The sequence below is a fragment of the Oryx dammah genome, unplaced genomic scaffold (assembly GCF_014754425.2).
Source record: "Oryx dammah isolate SB20612 unplaced genomic scaffold, SCBI_Odam_1.1 HiC_scaffold_21, whole genome shotgun sequence".
Lineage (NCBI taxonomy): Eukaryota > Metazoa > Chordata > Mammalia > Artiodactyla > Bovidae > Oryx > Oryx dammah.
Window position 1 is genome coordinate 7,902,209 of NW_024070205.1, and position 18,040 is coordinate 7,920,248.

General features: G+C 44.8%; 1 protein-coding gene across 2 annotated transcripts in view; it reads left to right on the forward strand.

The window, feature by feature from the left end:
• Positions 1 to 1,858: 1,858 nt before the first annotated feature.
• Positions 1,859 to 18,040, forward strand: part of HHAT (hedgehog acyltransferase) — a 362,562-nt gene continuing 346,380 nt past the window's right edge. Inside the window, exon 1 of one of the 2 annotated variants that reach the window (XM_040263100.1) lies at positions 1,859 to 2,025. The gene's annotated coding sequence lies outside the window, so the exon portion shown is untranslated. The remainder of the gene's footprint in view (positions 2,026 to 18,040) is intronic. The other variant, XM_040263101.1, reaches the window with a different exon arrangement.

Below are 18,040 nucleotides of genomic sequence, written 5' to 3' on the forward strand. Positions count from 1 at the left end.
AAAATGATTAATTTTTGTTGATTTTTTTGGTGAAAAATTGTTATTTTACTTTGCACTACTTTGAACTTTTTGCAATATTTTTTTCCTAATTGTACATCCTATGTTTTTCTCTTTCTCTCTTTTTTAGTATTTATTCATGTGTCTTGCTCATCTACAACTGGCTTCCATTTTTTAGTGATTGTAATCTATACTTAGTAAGTAATAACACTTTGTATCATAGCTTCTGCAAATACTTTTCCCAGTCTATTGCTTACTTTTAAAATTTGACTATTTTAATTTAATTGACTTTTTAATTTACCTATGATGAAATCAGCTCTTATTTTCATTTTGTGTTTTCCAGGGAATATGTTGTGTATGCAGAATGGGGTTAAAGGTAAATGACAATGAACCTACATTACTATCCAATAGTGTAATTTACAAATAACACAGGAGCTGTTACATCATTCCTGACCCTGAGTCTGACACTTGCTCTGCTGAGTTCTTACTCCATCTCTCAGTCTGCCAAACCCTTTGGGTGAGGGTTGCCAAATCAAATACAGGATGCCCAGTTAAATTTGAATTTCAGATAAACAACAAATTTTTAAAAAATCAGCACATCTTAAATATTTCATGGGCCATACTGATATTTTGAAAAATCATTCTTTGTTCATTTGAGATTCAATTGTAATTAGGCAGCCTGAATTTTTGCTACACCTGGCACTCCTACTTGGGGCTAGTTTATTAACACTTGCTTCCTTAACGTCATCCTCTATTACGGTTGAAGGTGGGGATGGTGGGAGCTTACAGGAGCTAGTATCTGTTCTCAGAGAGTTTGTACTCTGGTTTCCCACAGAATTTTTGCAGTCAGAAACATAATCTCCTGGACTATTTCAATGACTGCTAGAAGAAACTTAAGAGCACTATGTTTTCCTGCTACCTAATGCAGAGTTATCCACATGTATCTGATCACAGAACCACCTGAAACTCTCTTCCCCTGAGGAGTCTGATTCTTTCAGCGTGAAGAAGGATCCAAGTGCCAGCAGTTTTCACAAGAGACCTGGTGATTCTCCTGCTCAGATAAGTCTGTGGAACTCTGGCAGCCCTGGCATTGGAGGCCTCTGAGTAACACCTGGCAGGAAGTCACGGTCCAAGACAGAGTCAGATCTCCCACTCTTACAACCTATTCAAAATCACTGACAGAACATTCCGCAGTGCTGATCATCTTTTTAAGTTGCTTTGCCGTTCACGAAGTTCATCTCTTTTGGTCTTCACTCTTAATTCTTCAGGAAAGCAGGGAAGCTTATTTTCGCTTTACAGAGGAGACAGGGAGGCTCACAGGGGCTAAGATCACACGGCAAGCTCTAGAAGCGGCTCGAGCAGCAAAGCCCGCCTTCTTTCCATCCCACCAAGCTACCTCCTTTAGCCTGCAAAACGTCCTTGGGGACCACTAGAGCCGGATTTCAGGTGACTTCCGTTCCCAAATCTGCCGGCAGCCGCAGGCCTGCAATTAATAAACGAGGGGCAGGGATCGGTGCCTGCAATTAACAAGGGGGTGGAGTAGAGACCGGTGCGTTCAATTAAAAACAGAGGTGGAGGAGCTATTGGTGCCTGCAACTAACAAGGGGTGCATCGATCGGTGTCTGCAATTAACAAACGGGTGGAGAGATCGGCGCGCTGCTAAGCGCAGGCACCAGAGCCCGCCGGCGAGCGGGGGCTGGACCCCGGTGGGCCGGCTCCGGGCGCTCCCGGTGCGGAGGGGCGGGCCGCCTTCCCACTGGTCCACTCCAGCCGCGCGGCCTGCTGGCCACAGTTCCCAGCGGGCACCACCCGCTCGCGAGCCCGGCAGCCCGGAGCGGCGCGCGCCGGCCCGAGGGCGGGGACGTGCTCCGAGGACGCGCGCGGGGCTGGGCCTCCAACCGCCGCTCGCGGGGAAGAGGGCGGCTTCCCGCAAAGCCCGCCGCCGCCGCCGCCGACTCGGAGGTGCCGAGGGTTGTGGGGGAGCTCGGGGCGCGCGGGAACATCGCCGCCGCCCGGCGCGGCCCGGAGGTTGGTAGCTGGTGACCGTAGAGGGTCCTCGGGAAGTTAGGCGTTGACTTTTTGCTTTAGGTTGGAAAACAAAAAGAAACGCACCAGACGCTTTCCGTTTCCCATTCCCGTGCCTACGTGCGCGCCCGGAGGCGGGGCAGAGGACGCGCCGCGTCCCGCGCTGGAGACAAAGGCGGCGGCGGCGGCGGCAGTGGCCGTGCGCCCGGATCAAGGCCGGGCTCTCCGCGGCCGGCCGAGTCCGTGCGCGCCCCTGCCCGCGCCCCCTCTCCCTGGCCTCGTCCCAAGTTGGCATTGTTGCGGGAAGTGTGGACGCTGGACCCCTTGGCGGTCTTAGAAGTTCGCTGGCCTAACTTGCTGCGGCTCCAGGAACAAGGCTCCCTCTCACCCCCCCAAAGTTAGAGACTTCTTGCTTTCTACTCTCCGGACTCAAGTTTCCCTCTTTTCGTTTACGCCTGACCTTTAGGTGGCATCAGTCTTTACGTGGGAAGGCCCTCCTCCCCGCAGTTCCTACCAAAGCGGGCGGGAGAGGCGCTGGGATGGATGGCATTGGCGTTAAGAAATGTACCGCGTGATTGGTTCGTGGCTCTTGGATCAGGGCGGTCGGGCCATTGACTTGGCATCCCGGGTGGTGTGTATCATATGGGGGCGAAACTCATTGTTTCTGTCCTACTGTTGCGTGTTCCTCCTTCATTCATTCGCAGAGCTAGGTGTTTACCGCCCCGTGATAAATGCCGTGGGAACGCTAGGAGAGGAGGGGAAAGCTTTCCTGAGGAGGGGACTTTATACTGGACTTTGAAGAATGATTTTTTTTTTTCCTTCCGGTGTTCATGGTCCATCTTTTCTGTATTTTTTTCTCCCTTTTATCTCAGTGACAGACTATAATTGTCATTAAGTGTTGGATCAGAGCTCTGACCTGTAAGATTTAACTAATAGTAACAGGGATGATGTGCTTGTTAGGTGCTTTAAATCCAGTGTTTCTAAACCTTGCAGTAACCGGGAAGGATAGTATTAACCCTTGTCACAGCAGAAGAAAGAAAGGCTTAGAGGAGATGCCAGAGCCACAGAGAGTAGGTATTGGGGTCGGGTTTTGCACTTCTCTTTCTGGATCAAAGCCTATGCTTTATTGTTTATTTTGCCCCCTCCTTGGGAAGTAGGTTATATAGACTAAGGGTGAAGGCCAAGTCTCTGGAGATAGCAGTCATTTTTGTGGGTGGCTCTCTGTTGGTGTTAACTCTGTAGGTAATGTCAGGAACTTGCCAGGCTGTGGCTCAGACGGTAAAGGGTCCACCTGCAATCCTGGAGGTCCAGGTTTGATCCATGGGTGGGGTCTCCTCTCTCTTCCCTGGAGAAGAAAATGGCAACTCACTCCAGTATTCTTGCCTGGAGAATTCCATGGGCAGAGGAGCCTGGCAGGCTACGTCCATGGGGTCACAAAGAAGTGGACAGAAGACTGACTAGTGCTTTCAGCCAGGGTGAACCTTACTCATCTGTGTCTCCTTCCAGGGCAGGTCCTAGCCGAGGGGAGGTGCTCCTTAACTGTTGCCTGGGAGCTCCCTGGCGTGGGTGAGATCCTTGATTCCTTGTTGGGTGCTTTACCCATTTTTTTTGTTGCCATGGACTTCTTTCAAGTCTGCTGCTACTGCTGCTGCTGCTGCTAAGTCGCTTCAGTCATGTCCGACTCTGTGCGACCCTATAGACAGCAGCCCATCAGGCTCCCTGTCCCTGGGATTCTTCAGGCAAGAATACTGGAGTGGGTTGCCATTTCCTTCTCCAATGCATGAAAGTGAAAAGTCAAAGTGAAGTCGCTTAGTCGTGTCTGACTCTTAGCGACCCCATGGACTGCAGCCCACCAGGCTCCTCCATCCATGGGATTCTTCAGGCAAGAGTACTGGAGTGGGCTGCCATTGCCTTCTCTTTCAAGTCTGGGGAAGCCAGTTTTTAAAAGGCGTTCAAAAATACATAGTTATAAATTCTATTGAAACAGCAATCAAAGAAGTACAAAACCCCCACAATTATAATGTGTTTCCTTTTTTAAAAAAAACAATCCATTAAGTATCAAAACTCAGTGCTGTATCAGATAAAGTCTCAGGATTTCAAAGTAGTGATGCCTATGTGAGTGATATTTTGCAGTATTTGCAATAGCTGCACTGTGGCATGACAGAATCTGTGACTCTTACTGGTGACAGAGTCGCTGGAAATGCTCTGGCTCTCCACATATGTAATCAAATGAACTCCCGAATTTCAGAGGTTCGTGAAAATAAAGATGTATGAGAAAAGGCATTGACGTTCATGGGTGGAATTCAGGAGGCCATGAACGCCTTGTGGATAGAGGGCTGGGTGTCTAGGTTATAAGCCCGGCTTAGCTGTGGTTTTGCTTCCTGCACTGTCTTGCTGGCCACACAAGCATTACAGTTTGTTTCCTTCTCCTTCACTTCCTGTCTCCTTTCCCTCAGGCCCACAGTTATTTTTGACGGTCAAAGCTGTTGAAAGAGAATTGCTGGATTGTTTACCTGCTCCATCTGCACTGGTCTTGCTCTGCATAATTCTGCTGGAGAATATTCCCACAATAGTGGTTTTGTTATCTAAAGCATGACTATCTTCCCTTCTTTCCTTCCCTCCAATGGTGTATGGCGTTACCAGTGTCAGGCAAGAAGGGAGTTATCACTACATGTCCTACAGATGTTTTAAAAAATCTTCAGATGTTATTGTGAACAATTTGATGGTAGTACATTTAAATATTCAAGTGACATGGACAAGTTTTTTGAATAAAATACCTCAAGACACAAGAGCTAGAAAATTTGTATAGTTCCATATCTGTAAATAAATTAAATTTGTATTTGAAAACCTTTTCAGAGTATAATTTCCAGGCCCAGATGGCTTCACTAGTGCAATATTACAAACATTTAAAAAAATAAAAAAGAAGGAATACTCCCTGACTGCTTTTATGAGGCCAGCATAACCTTGTTACTAAAGCTTGATAAGGAGGTTACAAGAAACTCTAGGCCAGACTCTCATGAAAAAGGCACAAAAGCCCTAAAAGAAAGTGTCAGTAAATCAAATCTAGTGACCTATACCTGTATTTATGGGACCCTGCTTATTTAACTTATATGTAGAGTACATCATAGAAACACTGGGCTGGAAAAAGCACAAGCTGAAATCAAGATTGCTGGGAGAAATATCAATAACCTCAGATATGCAGATGACACCACCCTTATGGCAGAAAGTGAAGAGGAGCTAAAGAGCCTCTTGATGAAAGTGAAAGAGGAGAGTGAAAAAGTTAGCCTAAAGCTCAACATTCAGAAAACTAAGATCATGGCATCTGGTCCCATCACTTCATGGGAAATAGATGGGGAAACAGTGGAAACAGTGTCAGACTTTTATTTTTGGGGGGCTCCAAAATCACTGCAGATGGTGACTGCAGCCAGCAGTCATGTATGGATGTGAGAGTTGGACTGTGAAGAAAGCTCAGTGCCGAAGAATTGATGCTTTTGAACTGTGGTGATGGAGAAGACTCTTGAGAGTCCCTTGGACTGCAAGGAGATCCAACCAGTCCATCCTAAAGGAGATCAGCCCTGGGTGTTCATTGGAAGGACTGATGTTGAAGCTGAAACTCCAATACTTTGGCCACCTCATGTGAAGAGTTGACTCATTGGAAAAGACCCTGATGCTGGGAGGGATTGGGGGCAGGAGGAAAAGGGGATGACAGAGGATGAGATGGCTGGATGATATCACCGACTTGATGGATATGAGTGAGTGAACTCTGGGAGTTGGTGATGGACAGGGAGGCCTGGCGTGCTGTCATTCATGGGGTCACAAAGAGTCGGACATGACTGAGTGACTGAACTGAACTGAAACTGTGACCAAGTTGGATTTATTCCAGGAATGTAAACTTTGTCTAACATTAGAAAATCAACAATTGTAATTTAGCCACAGAATAAAGGAGAAAAACTACTTAATAAAATTTAGCACCCATTTGTGATAAAATTTCTTTGTAAGCTAAAACATTGAGAGATTTAAAACACTTTAATAGAGGGTAAATCACATCTCCACAGATAACTCTATGGATTCGTTGTAAACCCAATTGAAATCCCAACAGATTTTTTTCAAAAGTAGCCAATAGGCTAATTTAAAAATATATATGGAAATTCTAGACGATCTTAGTAAAGGAGCAAAGTTGGGAGATTTAAGCTGCTAGATGAGTATGTAGTTTGTCAGTGTGGTGTGGATACAATGCCAGATAGACCATAGAACCGGGTAGAGAATCCATAAACAGGCTCACACGTCTGAGATCTCTTGATTTATAACAGAAGTGACTCTGCAGTGCTCTAGAGAAGGGAGAGTCTTTTCAGTCAGTGTTCCTGGGCCAACTGGATATCCAAATGGACAAGGTGAATTTTGATCATCTGCCTCACCCTGTATACAGAAATTAATTGCTATGTCATACGGCTAAATGGGAGATCTGAAACAAGAAAACTTCTGGAAGAAAGCAAAGTAGAACACCTTTATGACAAGGTTTATTGAATAGGATGCAAAAAGCACTAATTATAGAAGAAAATATTGGTACGAACTACTGTTCATCGAAAGATTCCATAGAGAGAAAAGGCAACTTGCAGGATGGGTGAAGGTATTTGTGAGGGCTATATCCAATAAAGGACTCATACCCAGAATGTAGAAACAGTTTTTCACAAATCATTGAGAAAAAGATAGCCCAGTAGAAAAATGGGTAGGTCACTTCTCAAATAGGATTTTCAAATACACAATAAACATATGAAAAAGGGATTAACCTCATTAGTAATTGCTGCTCCTGCTAAGTCACTTCAGTCGTGTCCAACTCTGTGCGACCCCATAGATGGCAGCCCACCAGGCTCCGCCATCCCTGGGATTTTCCAGGCAAGAGCACTGGAGTGCATTAGTAATTAGGGAAATACAAATTAAAACTACAATGGGATATCACTCTGTACTCACCAGAGTGGCTAAAAAACACAAAACCTTGTCAATGCTGAGTACTGGTTAGAATATGGAAAACTGGACCTCTTATACATGATGGTTGATGGGTACGGAAGTTAGTATAACTGTTTTGGAAGTTGTTTTGAAGTATTGCAGTATCATTACTAAAACTAGGCAGATGCATCTCCTATGACTCAGCTGCTCCGTTCTTGATAAACTCTGAACAGTAAGGCAGATACATTTGCACTGAAAGACATGTAATAGTATGTGCAGAGCAGTATTATTCCTAATAGCTTGAAGTTGAAAACAACTCACGTGTTCATCAATAGTAGAATGGACAAAAGTGTAAGCAAATTGCTTATACAATGGAATACGCCACAGTAATGAAAATGAACAAATCTGCTTAACACACAACATGGATGAGCCTTGCAAAGGTAGAACTGAAAAAAGGGAGACACAACAAGAATCAGTGCTTTGTGATCCATTTTTGGGGGGAAGTTCAAAAATGGGCAAAACTAAATAAACTAGGGTGTTAGGAGTCATGCTAGTGGTCCCCTTTAGTGGAATTGAAAGGACAGAGAGGGAATTCAGTTTTTTATCTAAGTAGTAATTATTGGAATGAGTTTGCTTTTTGGAAGATTTATACTTTTTTTTTAAAATAAGCATACTGTAATACAAAATTCACAATATATTATTAAAATTTTTGATTCATTCAGCTGCCCTTAATCTGGGGAGTGTAAGATGTGGTGAGCGTGATTCTGGTGATTAAAAAGGCTTCAAATAGGTTGAGAATTTTACAGGGAATGGATACAATATCACATCAGTAACTTTGCTGAACTAGGGGCTTATAAATCTGCCTCCTTTTCTTCCAATCTTTAACAGCAGAGATCTAGCTCAAGGGCAGTTCATATAAAAGGACTTAGAGTTATGTTGCATATTAAGATTGACAGCAGTGTGAGATAGAAGCTGAAAAATGCTGAGTTGAGAACTGAACACAAAATTTTGTTTTCAGGTTTCATTTTCTTGCAGCTTAAGTTTTTAGTTTCTAACAATTAGATGAAAATATTCTGATGTTTTATATAAATCCTTTTAATGAAGTACTTTCCTCCCACTTGACCATGAGCCAATTGAGGTTAGGGGTGGCATATTAGTTTCCTATTGTTTCTGTAACAAATTACCATAAACTTGGTGGCTTAAAACAGCAGAAATTGGTTATTTTATTGTTCTGGAGATCAGAAGTCCAAACTGGGTTGTCGGGGCAGTGTTCCTTCTAGAGATTCGGTGTGATCGGGGGGTGGGGGGGTTGTCTTTTTTTCTTTGCTAATGTTCTCTGTCGCTTACATTCCTTTATTCTTGGCCCCTTCCTCCATCTTCAGAGCGTATTCCTCTGACCTCTGCTTCCATCATCCTCTCTCCTCTCTGTCCCTGACCTGCCTTCTTCCCTCTTAGCAGGGCTGTGTGCTTACATTAGGCCCATGTGGATTATTGGGGATAATGTCCCCATCTTGACACTTAACTGAATCACATCTGCAGAGTCGCTTTGCCATGTAAGGTAACATATTTACATGTTCGGGAAATAGGGCATGGACGTTTTTCTAGGGGAGCCATATCCGGCAGATCCTCCAGATAGAATCTATTTTGTCTTCACAAATAGCACAGTTCCTGATTCTTTGTAGGAGCTCATTGATGTTTGTTGAATGAAGGAATGAATCCCAGTTGTCACTGTTGGAAGTCTAGCTTCCCAAGAGGAGAAATGCTGGTCTTGTCCTGCTCTGGCTCTGCACACCTGGAATTCTGTGTTCAGCTCTAGGCACCTGTACTGTAAAGAGACAACTGACAGCTGATAAAGGCTCTGGGAACCAAGCCATGGAAGAAATGACTGAAGGCAGCCTGGGGGTTTGTCCTGGCAGAGGGCTTGGGGTGGAGCGGATGGCGTTAATTATCTTTCAGTATTTATGAGTTTGGTTGGCAAGAATAATGAATTATTCTTTCAGTATACTTAATAATAGTGGGAATAATACTAAAGACAACAAGAATAAGCATTTTAGAGCTTACTATGGTCAATGTAATGTTCTATCTCTGTGTAAACGCATTTAGTCGTCACAGCAACTCTCAGAAGATAGTTATCATCTCTATTATATGAGTAAGGGCATTGAAGCACAGAGAGGTCATGCAACTTGTACGAGGTCACACAGCTAGAAAGTAGCAAAGCTGGGATTCAGCCTTTGGCGTTCTGACTCCAGAGCCATGCTTTAAACTATCACACTATCCTGCCTCTGTGCTTTCAGTTTCTCCAGGTGCAGTTAGACTAGTAGCAGAGTGCTTCTTAGAAATGGAGGGGCAGATTTTGACTCAGTTTAAGAAGAAAAGAGATAACAATAATTTCTTTGAAATAGAGTTTCCCTGCTTTGCAGTGTCACTGGACATGGTCAGGTAGGGTATTGTACTGAGTCGGCCAAAAAGTTCATTTGGGTTTTTCTGTACCATCTTATGGAAAAACCTGAACAAACATATTGGCCAACCCACCAAAAGAAATTCCCAAATTGGCTCGATCAGACCAGGCGACAGTACAGATTTTGAAATTTGGTTTGGGAAGGTAATTCTTTAAAATATATCTCTCTCTCAACCTTTTATGACATTTTACTTAATAAAGATCTCCTGTGAGATGTAGTTTTCCCACTGCCTCTCCAGATTTTACTTATTAGCAATTGTAACATCCTGGTGTGGTAAGCCATGTCTCTGCCCCTTTTAAAGATACTCCCAGCTAGCGCTAAAGAACCTGCCTACCTGTGTAGAAGACGAGATGTGGGTCAGTCCCTGGGTTGGGAAGATCCCCTGGAGGAGGGCATGGCAACCCAGTCCAGTATCCTTGCTTGGAGAATCCCATGGACAGAGGACCCTGGCAGGCTACAGTCCATGGGGTCTCAAAGAGTGGGACACAATTGAAGCGACTTTATACACACTCCTCCAGTAAAGAGATGGAAGCTGTTCTCTTGTCCCCCTTGAGTCTGGACTGAGCTTTTGACCAATAAAATGTTCTGCGAATTCTGGAGCCTGGTCCTTAAGAGACCTTGCCCCTCTTGCTTTTGTTCTTTTAAGACCCCGGAGTCACCATGCTATGAAGGCCCAGCCTACTAGAGGACACATGCCCACGTGGAGGAGAAGTAAGGCACCTAGGTGATGGCTGGCACCAAATGCCAGACATGTGGGTGAGATCATTGTCCCCTCCAGCTGCCTTGAGCCAGGGCAGTGACAGTCATGTGAGTTGATGCCAGGTGAGATCTGCAGAAGGATTGCCCAGATTGCCACCCCCCAGAATCACAGGAGAGAATACAGCTTGTTATTTTAAACCTCCGTGTTTTGGAATGATTTATTGCACAGTGACACATAGCTGATAACTAATATTTTGGAGCATATTTGGACGTTGTGATAACGTATTTTTAAATATTCAGTAATTAGACTTTTGCCCAGCCCAGTGGACCTCGCCAATCACAGCTGATCATTCCAATGTATTGGTGAAGCCTTTTCTGGGTTTAGGAAAGTGTTTCTCTTTTAAATGATGTGGGTAGAAGAATGAGACTCTTAAGCACGGTTGGGAAAACACTGTACTTTGAGAATACACCATGAATCTGGGCTTGGTTTTTCTGGTAGAAGTCATGTAATTTATATTCTGCAAAATAGGTCTCTGTTTCAACAAGTTGGACCTGGAAAAGAGTAAAAGTCTCCTAACATTTTTTCCAAATGTGCTAGAATATTGCTCTGCTCTGGCATTTTCTTTTCTGTAATGCCTTTGTCATTTCAGGGGGCATGAGTTTCTTTTGCTTTATTGCTTTGTGGTTTCCAGAGTGCTCATTTGTTCCTAAATGTAGAACTATTTCAAGTTTACTCAACTCTTATCTCTATATAACTGCTGACTTTCCCCTCATATCCGAGGTAAATTGTTTTGGTTTAGTTCGTCTTCTTCAGTAAATCTCTTAAGAAATGTGTGAGTTAGATGTTTCCTGTGTATTTGGATTACATCTAGTTGATTTTCTTCCTGGGGAGTATCTATACTATATGTAACTTTAAATTCTTTTGCATGTGTATAGCTTGTATTGTCTTCTAGCTTTCCTGACGAATTGATTTCATCGTAGATGTTGAAAAAATGAATCAGGTGAACTTGAAGAATAGGGAGATGGGTGAAGGAAGTCTCTGGAATTAGACTTGGTGAGTATGAATCTAAGCTCTGCTGCTTAGATTTGTGTAATTTGGGGCAGATTTCTTGATCCTTCCGGGCTTTGGTGGTCTTTTGTGTTAATGAGGTTACCAGAAGTACCAATCTCAGAGTTGTTATGGAGATTAAGTGAAAGAATACTTTTAAAGTGCTTTCTCAGCATAGGTAATCTGTCAATACTACTTATTAGAGTACAGTTCAGTTCAGTTTACTTTCGCTTTTCACTTTCATGCATTGGAGAAGGAAATGGCAACCCACTCCAGTGTTCTTGCCTGGAGAATCCCAGGGATGGGGGAGCCTGGTGGACTGCCATCTCTGGGGTCACATAGAGTCGGACATGACTGAAGCGACTTAGCAGCAGCAGCAGCAGCAGCTCAGTTCAGTCGCTCAGTCGTGTCCAACTCTTTGCGACCCCGTGGACTGCAGCATGCCAGGCTCCCCTGTCCATCACCAACTCCCGGAGCTTGCTCAAACTCATATCCATTGAGTCGGTGATGCCATCCAACCATCTCATCCTCTGTCGTCCCCTTCTCCTCCTGCCTTCAATCTTTCCCAGCATCAGGGTCTTTTCCAATGAGTCAGTATTAGAGTACAGCTGTTACTTAACTCTGGGTAAACTCAGTAGAGAAATAGTTTAGTTAGTAGGGCATGATGATGGTGATGGTGCTGGAGATTGTTAGCTTCATGCTGAGGTTGCTGTTTTAAAGTCATCTGGTGCATGGGAGTATTTGGCTTCTCTGTCTGTGGAATTCTCCTGGCAAGAACACTGGAGTAGGTTGCCATTCCCTTCTCCAGGGGATGTTCCTGACCCAGGGATTGAACCCAGGTCTCTTGAATTGCAGGTGGATTCTTTGCTGTCTGAGCCACGGTGGAAGCCCAGGTGCTATTTAGACCCCATTTAGTGCTAAATACCAAGGGTGAGGAGCAGGAAAGAATTTAAAGAGGAAGTGTTGGAATCCATTTGTTGTACTTAGCAACAGTAAAGATAAAGGACTTTTGAAAAGATATTGGAAATCGGTGGGGAAAAGCATCTTACAGAAGTTGTGTGTATGCACACTTCAGGCTTTGGCACAGTGAGCTGTCCTTTTCTGCCAAGAGTAAGGAACAGGATTTCTGCTTAAGAGAGTGGGAGTTGAGAACTTGGGTTCTGTTTTTTGCTCCATTGCTGGCTTCTCTGGGTCCTTGGGCAGATTGTGTCTTTTCTCTGAGCAGGACTCTGATCCCTGAAAAAAGAGCTAACTGTTATTCCTCCTGGTGAGAATGAGAGTGGATGGCATCTTTGAAAGCAGGTGGAGTGTTAAATTACAACGTGAAAGCAAATGTACATTGCTTCAGTATAGAAAACTTTCTCTTTGTGGAGGAAGTCTTGCTGTTTTCCAGCTAAGATTTTATTATGTGGGCCCCATGAGTTCTATAGTTCCCAGGTAAATATAGTACTTTTTGGAACTACTCAGCCTGGGGCTCTTCTACCCAATACAAGGTAGAGAAATCTTATTCATCCAGTCTGACTTCTTTCCCTTAATCCCAGGAAAACCTTTGCCATGGTTTTCTTCCAAGACCTAGTCTTCAATGCATTTTCTCTCTTAGTCTTCAGTTTGTGCCAGTTCCTTATTCTCATCAGTAATACCAACTTTGAGATAATGTAGTCTTAACAGCTTTGGAGATGCTGTTTTAGGTCCTTTATTCCCCCTCCACTCCACTGCCTCCTGGACTAGTTTGGTGCCATGTTCAACTTGATTTTTCCTACTGTGTTGCATGGTTCTACAATTTTCTCTCCACTTCCTACAGAGGGCCTGAATCGCTGACCTCCCTGCCTCTCGACGCTACCACCATGTCAAAGGTCTTCTTCCTGAAGCTTCAAACAAAAAGTAAAGGTCATGTATGTTTAAGACCCTTTGCCACTTGGCTCTGAAACTGCCCACATTGTTTCTTTCTCATGATCCTGACCAGTATTCCCTTTGAAGTGAAAGTGCTCTCAGGCACATCTTTACCATCAGATCTCCCTGTAACCCTCCTTAGCTCTCACATCAGTAATGTAACCTCCTGTATACAGATTGATCAGGTAGATTCCTACTTTAAAACAGTCCATGTTGTAGCTTGGCTGTTTCCTGTAGAAATCATGATGTAAATGGTGATGAGTTTCTAGGCTATTGAATATGCGAGTGTTAAGTCACTCAGTCATCTCTGATTCTTTGCAACCTTGTGGACTGTAGCCTGCCAGGCTCCTCTGTCCATGGAATTATTCTCCAGTCAAGAATACTGGAGTGGGTTGCCATTCCCTTCTTCTCCATGAAATCTTCCTGACCCAAGGATCAAACCTGGGTCTCCTGCATTGCAGGTGGATTCTTTGCCGTGTGAAGCACAAGGAAAGTCCAGGCTGTTGCGTGGGTGCACACTTAACTGATAATGTTGCTGCAGCCCTGAATCTATGCATGCAAAACAGAAAAAAGGCATTACTTACACATTTGAGTAAGGATTCCTTTAATTTCATTGTGGTAGCTTGTGCCTAAAGAAGAGCATAATCATATTTAGAAAATTGAAACATTAGAAACTTGAGAATTTTCTCAGTCTTTAGGAACCTTTATGAGTTTGGACATTAAAAAAAAAAAATTCTAGTTATATTCCCAAAGGTGTAGCTTTCTTTTCTTTGATACTGTTGTGTCATTAAATCCCTTAAAACATATCTACCCTGATTAGCTCTCTGAGTGCACAGCTGAAACAGACAGAGGTGGGGAGAGCACTGGAGAGAGCAATATTCTTGAGATAAGTGGACAAGAGTTGAATTATTAAGGAAGAAAGATCTGTTAAGGACAAGTGGGTGGGTGTGTGAGGGTGGTGTTTTGAGATTACATTCCTGGGATTGTGAATGGTGAGGCAAGAAGAGTGAGTACCGCATATAATTCCTTTTGGGGCTAAGAGATGGTGAGAAGAGACGCTGGGCAGAAAGCTCTCCAGAGGGCCCCCAAGGACACATTGTTGCTGTCTGGGGTGGCCTTGGGCTGGATGTGGGGATGGGAGGAGGATGAGACATTAGAGCTCTTGGGGTGCTGATGAGTGGAAGAAGGCCCCGCAGCGGGTGGGGTGCTCAGTCCCTCCTCCCATGGAAGGTCAGTTGCTGCTGCTGCTAAGTCACTTCAGTTGTGTCCGACTCTGTGCGACCCCATAGACAGCAGCCCACCAGGCTCCCCCATCCCTGGGATTCTCCAGGCAAGCACACTGGAGTGGGTTGCCATTTCCTTCTTCAATGCATGAAAGTGAAAAGTGAAAGTGAAGTCGCTCAGTCATGTCTGACCCTCAGCGACCCCATGGACTGCAGCCTTCCAGGCTCCTCCATCCATGGGATTTTCCGGGCAAGAGGACTGGAGTGGGGTGCCATTGCCTTCTCCAATGGAAGGTCAGTTAGAGGTAATCAATTCAGAAGGAAACCCAGGGTTCTGGGGAGGTAAGCTCCCGATGAGTTCAATTCACTAACTGATCCGCTGAGGCGGATTTTAGCTAGTGTTCACTGAGTGCTTCCTCTGTGTCAGGCCCTGGGTGTACTTTTTACGTTTAATCCACTTAATAAGTTTATGAGGAAGCATATCTGGGAAGCTGTGACCCACTTAAATTCCTGAGCCAGTCAGTGGCAGAGCCTGGTTACCCCACAGGTCTGCCTAAAGCAGAATCCGCTACTGTTTGTCAGCAGGAGGCCGTTTGGTCCAGTCCCCAAATGTTAAATATGAGGGCACAGCCCTCCGCTTTGTTGCTTATTGCTGAGTATCTTTGTGTATATGTCTGTAGAATGTATACAGTATAGCCAAGAGCAGCGTCAAAAAATATTTGAGTTTTCTAGTTTTCTGACAGTTAAGTCACTAATGCAAGGGAATTGTCCTCGGAGGAGAATGTTCACTAAAAGCTTCAAAAGTGCAGGAATTCTGGAAGTTTTAGTTATTCTCCAAGGTTTTTTATGTTCAAATTTCAGTAGCTTTTGAAGGGGGTTCAGCTCTTTGCTGATTGAGGAAGTTATCCAACAGAGTAATACCAGCATCCTTGGGAAGGAGAGCAAATACAAAACTCAGAGGTTGTAACAATGACGCACCGCATAGGACAGGGATCTCTGTTCAGTGTTCTCTGGCATCCTGGATGGCAGGGGGGTTTGGGGGGAGAGCGGATACATGTATATATATGGCTGAGTCCCTTTGCTGTTCACCTGAAATGATCATAGTATTGTTTATCAGCTGTAATGCATGACAAACAGAAAGTTAAAAAAAAGCCCAGAGGTTGAAATTTACTTACCACTAAATGGAAAATTACTAATCCTACAAAGTCCCCCAAAGAAATCTTCACAGATTCTGGAAGATGCCAGGTATTTAAAAATAAAGGGTTGTTTTTGTCAAGTCGCTTCAGTCGTGTCCGACTCTGTGCGACCCCATAGACGGCAGCCCACCAGGCTCCCCCGTCCCTGGGATTCTCCAGGCAAGCACACTGGAGTGGGTTGCCATTTCCTTCTCCAATGCATGAAAGTGAAAAGTGAAAGTGAAGTCGCTCAGTCGTGTCCGACTCTTCGCAACCCCAAGGACTGCAGCCTTCCAGGCTCCTCCGTCCATGGAATTTTCCAGGCAAAAGTACTGGAGTGGGGTGCCGTCGCCTTCTCCGAAAATAAAATGTAGTGGTTCTGAAAAGTACCAGGGGATCCCACGAAGGTGTTGTGGAAATTCCAGGGCTTAGAGAGATTGGCCGTGGAAGCAAGAGTGCCAGATTCTGGGTATTCTAGGAGCTCTGCGGGAGAAACTCATGCCTCTGCAACTTGTAGGTAATTACCAGGGACTCATCTGGTTGGAGGACCACTGATTTCTGACTTCATATTTTATGAAAGGGAAAGTTTATATCCCTTCCTGCTGTGACTCCCTGAAGAAAGGGGTTTGTGAGTAGTAGGTTCTGAGCTAGACTCTGAGGGCAAGTAACTCCATGAATGGGTACTAAAGGGGCTCCATCCCTGAGGGGTGAAGTGGGGGCCCAGGGGTCTCAAAACCTGGATTTGAGCCCTGGCACCATTATTTCTGGTTGAATGACCTCACCATGTTCACATTTATCATCTATAAATGCCTGCCTCCGTTGCTCCACATACTTCACCCAACTCTTGTGAAAATACAATGAGCTCATGGGTGAGATCTGAGTTTTGGCATTACTGTCACGTATTAGAAGTGCTTGCTGGGGGCTTAACATTTTGCTCTTGTTTTAATTTGACTTTGACATATGTGAGAGGTTTAAGTAAAGCAATGATGGCCACAGAGGGGTTTACATTTAGCTAACTCTATGTCATTTGGGAACTGATCATTTAATTTGCAGAATTTTAGGACTTCCTGTTACCTGCTTTATTACTTAAGAGTATAGACATGGCTGCCGTAACAGAGAGCTTTAGAATGGTACAGCCTTAAACGACCTGGGAATGCATTTCTCTTTCATGTAACAGTCCAGAGATGTAAGAGGTCCAGGGCAGTTTTGGGGGTGGCATGGGGTGGTACATGCAGTCAGGAACTGAGGCGCCTCTGTCTTGCTTTTCTCTGTGGCTTTACCCTCTTGGTCTAAAGGTGGCTGTTCCAACTCCACCCAGCAGGAAGAGGATGACCACAGCCTCAGCGCCAGAACTATTCAAATATCCACCCTTGGATACACTGTATGCGCTCAGCATCCTTGTGTCCAGATAAAAATTCAGGTCCTGTGCAAGAAGTTAGACTGCATATACAGAGTGCACAGCTCACAGTCTGCCAGTGGGATCAGGCTGTTAGCTTCCCTTTAAGAAGCACCCAGAAGATGGAAGACACGGTGGTTTTGTTAATCCAGTCTTATAAACCACTGTTGGGATGGCATTGGAAGGGGAGAGCGAGGAGGATGAGGCTGTTGGGTTAGAGGAGGCTTGGAGATGGTTTGTGCTTTTAATTTTTTAATGTATGTATTTACTCGGCTGCCAGCAGGATCTTTAGTTGCGGCATGTGAACCCTTAGTTGCAGTGAGTGGGATCTGGTTCTCTGAGCATGGAGTCCTGACCACTGAACCTCCAGGGAAGTCCCTGGGGCTCCCTTCTCTTCAGGCTTTTGAACAGCAATCTTTTATTCCTGGAGCACGTGGTGGTCCCGTCCTGCTGCACTCGGTGCCCATGCTGGGTTCTGTGGACACGTCGTGGTCCCTGCTCTCTAAAGGTCCGCTCTGCGGGGAGACGGGTGTGGCAGGAGTGAGGACAGACGTGGCTGGTGTGCACTGTGCTGGAGGCAGGCGGGCGGCGTGGGCTCAAGGGGAAGACCTGCCCACCCTGGGCAGGCAGGGGTGTGTGTGTGTGTGTGTGCGTGATATGTATGCATGTGTGATGTCTGTGTGATGTGTGTATGTGTGTGATGTGTGCATGTGATATGTGTGTGTGTGATATGTGTGTGATGTTTGTGATATGTATGTATGTTTGATGTGTGTGTGATATGTGTCTGTATGATGTGTGTGATGTGTGTATATGTGTGTGTGTGATGTGTGTGTGCATGATGTGTGTATATGTGTGTGTGATGTATGTGTATGTGATGTGTGTGTGCATGATGTGTGTCTGTGATGTGTGTGTGTATGATATGTGTGTGATGTGTGTGATGTGTGTGAGGTGTGTGTGTGTATGTGTGTATGATGTGTGTATATGTGTGATGTGTGTATATGTGTGTGTGTGATGTGTTTGATGTGTGTGTGTATGTGTGATGTGTGTATGTGTGTGATGTGTGTGTGATTTGTGTGTATGTGTGATGTGTGTGGTGTGTGTGTGATGTGTGATGTGTGTATATGTGTGTGTGTGTGATGTGTGTGCGTGCATGATGTATATGATATGTGTGTGATGTGTGTATG